Source organism: Lontra canadensis, unplaced genomic scaffold, assembly GCF_010015895.1.
Source record: "Lontra canadensis isolate GAN:19392208 unplaced genomic scaffold, GSC_riverotter_1.0 scaffold3, whole genome shotgun sequence".
Lineage (NCBI taxonomy): Eukaryota > Metazoa > Chordata > Mammalia > Carnivora > Mustelidae > Lontra > Lontra canadensis.
Genome location: NW_022630997.1, coordinates 7,119,456 through 7,125,559, shown reverse-complemented (window position 1 = coordinate 7,125,559; position 6,104 = coordinate 7,119,456).

The following is a 6,104-nucleotide window of genomic DNA, read 5'->3' as shown; positions in this document are numbered from 1 at the left end:
CTTCTCTAATTTGGAAAGTCAAAAGTTTAACTGGGCGCCAGGATGCTGATGCCAATACCAGTTCCAGCCAAGTCATGCTGGCCATGCAACAGCTCTCACCCCAGCTGTGGCCATCTCCTCCACGGGAAGACACTGGTGTCTGGTGACAGTGGGTGGAGGCTGTGACCCTTCCCCGTGGAGGCCCAGGGCCAGAGAGCAGGACTCTAGCTAGCATCTCTCTCGTCTCAGATGCTGAGGACCGCCCCCACAGGACTTCACAAAACCACCAAGAGCTGTTTGCAAGTCAGGATATCAGAAGCATCAATTTTAGAACCAAATCTGGGTTTCCATTCTGACTTGGTCATCACCTGCTGTGTGACTTGACACAAGTCACTCAACCTCTCTGAGCCAATTAGCTATAGAATGGAATCAGCAAAAGTGCTTTTGCAGCCTCGATGCCAAGATTAGACACTGTTATTTGTCAAAGGTCAGCAAAATATGGCCTGTGGACCAATTAGTTGCTTCTTGTTTTTTAAGTAAAGTTTTATTGAAAAGAAGTCATGCCCATTTATTACTTACGGTCGATAGCTATTTTCATGCTACAAAGGCAGAATTGAGTCGTTGCAGCAGAGGACATGTGGCCTCCCAAAGCTTAAAATATTTACTCTCTAGCTCTTTGCAGAAAATGTTGCTGAGCCCTGGGACGGGTAGAAGCCCAGCCTGGAGCTTCATCAAAGTTCAGCACGTTGCAGAGGGGGTGGTGAATCTCATCATTCTCATCCCGGGGCGTGTGGGGGTGACTTTCATTTTCAGAAGTGTAGGTCTTGCTCTCTTGCTTATTTCCTTCCCCATGGCCCCTGCCCTCCTCACAGTCAAAGCGCTGGCAGTGACACTGGGGACAGAGGCCATTCCTTATGCTGCTGAGCACACAGTAGGTGCTAATGACAGCACCTCGCACCCCCATCAGGACCCGAAGAGCCTCAGCCCTTGGAGGCCTACAAGTCACTTGATAGATGGCAACCTGGGCCCAGGATAAGGAAACCACAGAAGCAGACCCATGGACTCAGGGCTGGTGTGGCTGAGGTCTTCTTGGGAGCCAGGGATGAGGGACAATACAGAGAGAAGAAAACGGCCCCACTATTGTGGACTGATCCCTGGAACACAGTAGATGGAGCCACCTTGACCGTGGAAGACAGTGCAAGGCCCCTCCCTACCAAGGAACAGGACAAGTTCAGGGCCAACGCCATGCATTCCACCCCTGCCTTCTTAAACCCAGCACCAAGGGCACAAATTCAGCCATCCTTATGAAGTCAGCTAAAGTGAGGGACTGGGTTCGGTCAACTGAGGGAGACCTTCTCAGCAACATGGTGGATTGATTATATCCCCTTTCCGTTGCACAACTAGCCCTTCTCACACAGGTCATTTAGTTCTCATGGCAAACGCTGTCCCTGTGTCACACGGGAGGAAACTGAGGCTGGTGCAGTTGAGAGAAAATCTCTGCTCTCCAGGACCAGGCAACAAGATTCAAGAGGGAGCCCTCAGAGGCCTGCTGGCTGCCTCTTCTTCCAGCTTGCTAGTCACGACCTGTATCCACCAGTCTACACCACATGACTCATTCTCTCTGAGTAGCAACAAGGACTCGAAAGTAGCCTTACCAGCCCAGCCCACAAAGACCTCCAGACTGCTCTCCTGGCCGCTTGGCGTCCTCCTGGCCTTTCCCTATAGCCCTGCCCGGAAGAACCCAGCCCAGAGAGAAAGCCTCCGGCTGGAGGCACTACAAGCGGTGTGTACCCACCAGATCCAAGTCAGCAAGGCCCATATACCTGCCCAGTTGTGCCAGCCAGACGTGCCAAGTCTCTGCACCGTAAACACCGGCCCTTGACACTAGGGACCGAACCTCTACCATGGCCTACACATTATGCTGTGCTCTTAATTGACCTTAGTACCATGGTTCTCAAAGTCCCAAGGACTCTTTCAGGGGGGTCTGTGAAGTCAAAACTATTTCATAATATCTCCACAATGTTACCAAAACATTAATTATTTGCTTCTTTTTTTAAACTTTCATTCTGTCTTAAGTAGATAATAGAAATTTCCAGAAAATATATGATACATGCAGATGTCATCACTCTCATGGCCGATGGAATGTATTTTCCAGAATTTTCAAAAGTGAGGTCTTTGGGGTTGTCAAAAACAAGACAATAGGCCCAAAATGGAGTCACATATGCTAAGCCCTGCTTCACCAAACCAAGACTTAATTTAATTACAGTCCTGGCCTCTAGCAGAAATGGAATCTTAAATGAGTCGATCAAAAATAACCAGGTCATGGGGCACCTAGTGGCTCCGTTGGTTAAGCATCCCACTCTTGGTTTTGGCTCAAGGTCATGAAATGGAGCCCTGTGTTGGGCTCTTCACTCCGCAGAGAGACTGTTTGAAATTCTCCCTCTCCCTCTGTCCTATCCCTCGCTTCTCTTTCTCTCTCAAATAAATAAATACATCTTCAAAAAATAAATAAAATAACCTGGTTAGCAGTTAGCACCAGTGAGGTAATCTGCCTGATAGATAGACCCCGCCCATCCCCTAACGGAAGGTGACCTTGCCGCAGCCAGTCCACTTTTTTGCTGCTATAACTGTCTGTTCCCACTCCCTTCTGCCTGTAAACGTCTTTCACTTTTCACAGCTCCTTGGAATTTCTTTCCATCTGCTAAATGGGATGCTGCCCTATTCATGAATCGTTGAATAAAGCCAATAAGATCTTCAAGATTTACTTAGTTGAATTCTGTTTTTCAACAGAGAGCTCAAGAATTTGTAACTGTGCGAAGGGATCCCGAGCTCACGATACTTGTAAACCGCCATATGATTCCCCTTTTCTTGTCTGGGCCTCACAACAATCCTGGGGTAGCGATTGTCATCTCCGGTTTACAGGTGAGAAAACTGGGACTCAGAGAGGGAAAAGTGACTTGTCCCAGGTCGCAAGGTTAAGAAGCAGCTGGAATTGGAAGCCGGCGCTGTCTCTAGCCAAGGACAAACTCTTCATGCCTCTGGCTCTCAGAAGAGGACACCACCCTGGGGGTACACACTCCATGGCTTGGGGGTGCCCGAAGCGATTTATATGACCGGTCCCTTCCCTCCTGAGAAGTCAGGAGATGCCAAATCTTTGGGCCTATTTCCTGCTCCTTCAAACGCAACAAAGGGACCTGTCCCTCAGGTGATCCCAGAGATCCTTCCCAACGAGGCTCCCCAGGCCCAGAACTCACAATGCCAACCTGTGAGGACAGGTGAGGGCAGATGACAGAGGGGCCGGCCAGGGTGGTGGGGTAAGGAGGGCATGTGTTCCGCCATGTCTTCCCTGAGATTTCAATTTTCCCTATTTTTATTTAGATACAGAGTCCAGTCAGATTTCAATCCAGTGGCTTTGCCAAGAAGAAATTACTTTTTAAAAGATCAAAACAATACCTGTTCAACATTGAAAGGTTGGCCTGGCCTTCCCTTCCCTCCATTCCCTTGCTCCTCATGGCTGTCCCCAGAAACCTAGACCAGGACTTGGCTTTGTTGGTGGTGTGAATAAGAGAAGAGATTACCTGCTTGGCTCTTAAACAAACGCACCATTTAAAATGGCTCCCGGCACCATCACCTGCTGAGGGGCCTTAAGAAACAGAATCCTTGGGATGCCTGGGTGGCTCAGCGAGTTAAGCCTCTGCCTTCAGCTCAGGTCATGATCTTGGGGTCCTGGGATCAAGCCCCACGTCGGGTTCTCTGCTCAGTCACCTGCCTCGCTGCCTACTTGTGATCTCTCTGTCAAATAAATAAAAATAAAATCTTAAAAGAAAAGGAAAGAAAGAAAGAAAGAAAGGAAGGAAGAAAGAAGGAAAGAATGTCCCTGACTTCTGTTGGGTTTGTGTGTGTGCTTTTCATTTTGTTTTCTTTGGGATATTTTATTATTCTGTGAGCTTCAAAAGAGGCTTGGGTGGCCCAGAGAAGGCCTGTATTCTTAGCTCATTGCCTCCCCAAGGGGCTTTTGTGGACTTGCTTCTTGTGTTGGTCTTATTGTTCTTGCCCAGAGATTTGGGCTGTAAAATAAAGAGATTGGATTTTTAAAAGGAAACAAATGTGGGCAGAATGAAGGTGCCCCAAGCGGCGAGATTACACCTGGGAACAGCCGTCGTGGCAGTCCCTGGGACCCGCATCCTATCTCTCACGCGATGAGCCAAGTTCAATCAGCCGGAAACCTAGGACTCCGCTTTGACCCCTGCTCTTCCTCACCAGCCCATCCATCCCACCTCGAAGGTCTGTGGATCTGGACTCCTTATTGGTCTTCAGTGTTTGGGGTCACAGAAAGGTAAAGAGTTCTGGCATGCAACAGACCTGAATCTGAACCTCAGTTTGGCCCCCCCAGCTCTCACCGTGAACTTGAGCAAGCATGCACCCTACTGTCCAGGCTCCATACCCACAGTCTCCCCCATCAAGGGCCTAAGGTCCCTCTCTGCTTGGGGACGGAGGGCTTTCCTTGGAACTAAGGGAGCCTCTCAGCCCTAGAGCGGGGCAAACAGGGAGTTCTAGATTTAGCCCTTCCAAAGAACACTTCCCTGAAGAGGGACAGGTTGGTAGAGAAACAGATCAGCTTCCTTGTCCTTTGGGGGTCTGGACTGATTCTGGGTACACGCTTGCTCATGAGACCCCCAGCAGGACTGAGTCCCAGGTGCCCACAGCAGTGCCTGCAACATCCCTCCCACAGTATTTCCTTACGAAGGCAAAATCCAGAAGTATTATCTGAGGCCTCCGCGCACCCACGTCTACTGCCCGCTCTACGGGCCTGAGGTGGGCATTTTGTGACGGCTCATTATTTCCCAATCGCAGTGGGTGAGCCTCCGGTGCCCCTGCTCCTGGGTTTGGAGAATTTGTGTCACATGCTTGTCCCGATGGACTGATGTTCTAACTGGGGCCTCTGTGCCAAATGAACAGTATCTGCCATAGAAAGGAAGGGGGACGGAGAGGTCTCTGGGTGCGAAAACCGGTCGCCATTCCTTTGCCAGAAGATGTCAGATCCTTCCAGAAGCAACATGCAAGAGCAGGGTTGAATCCTGACCCCATCACTTGATGGCGGGATACGTTTGAACAATTTATGAGGTCGCCTGAGCCTTTGTTTTCCGCCTTGCAAAATTGTAGTGAGAATGATACGTACTTCCTGTGAGCCCTTGGAGGCAGCTGTGTCGTGGATGCAGAAATGAATGGCTCTCTCTGGGAGATAAGCTCGGGATCCCAGGACAGCAGTGTTTGGTGAGTCCCCCAAGCCCACCCGGGGTGGGGTTTGGGGTTTGGAAGGGAAGTGCCCGCTGGGGGCGTCATCCAGGAGAGCTGCCTCCACGGCTCCCCATCACCTGAGTCTGCCTCTCTTTCCTCCTCCTGCCATTTCCCCCTGTTTTTCCTTTCTTGCTTCTGTCTTCTCTCCCCCTCCTTTTCTCTTCTCACTCATACTCTTTCTCTCCTTCTTCCCTAATCCGTTTCCCTCCTTCCCCCCTTCCCTGCAGCAGGGTCTTCTGACGGGTCACAGTCCTTGAGCTCTGGGGAACCAGCTTCTGGGGGAAGGAAGCCTTTCAGACCCCATCCTTCCTTCAGCGTGCACCAGGGCAGGCTTCTTCCACTCCCTGGGTATGTAAATTCAGACGGATGAGGATCATTGTAATCACTGATTTCATCTGTATCTCTTAGTTCCAGTTGAAGTAAGGCGCTCGGTACCCCGCGGGGTGCTAGGGCCAGCTCCTACTGGCTTGTAAGACCTGATTATTAAACGCTCAGGAGTTTTGCAAGTGGCTGATACCACACCGGTAGCTTGAAATTGGCCTTAGTGAGTATTTACACTACAGAAATTGGCAAACACTGCAAATCGGGGATTTCCTTTTTCCCAGAGAGCTGTTTGTTAAACATTTAACAGACACCACTGTATGAAATGGAGACAGCAGGACAGGGACTGATTTGTACAGAAAGGGGCCCTGCCTTCCAGGAACTGCAGAGTGAGCATGGTGATGCTGGAGAGAATGTCACTGGTCCATAGTCAGGGGATACATTTCACTTTCCAGGTGAGTGAACAGGACAAGTCACTTTCCTTCTCTGAAACTCAGTTTCCTGTC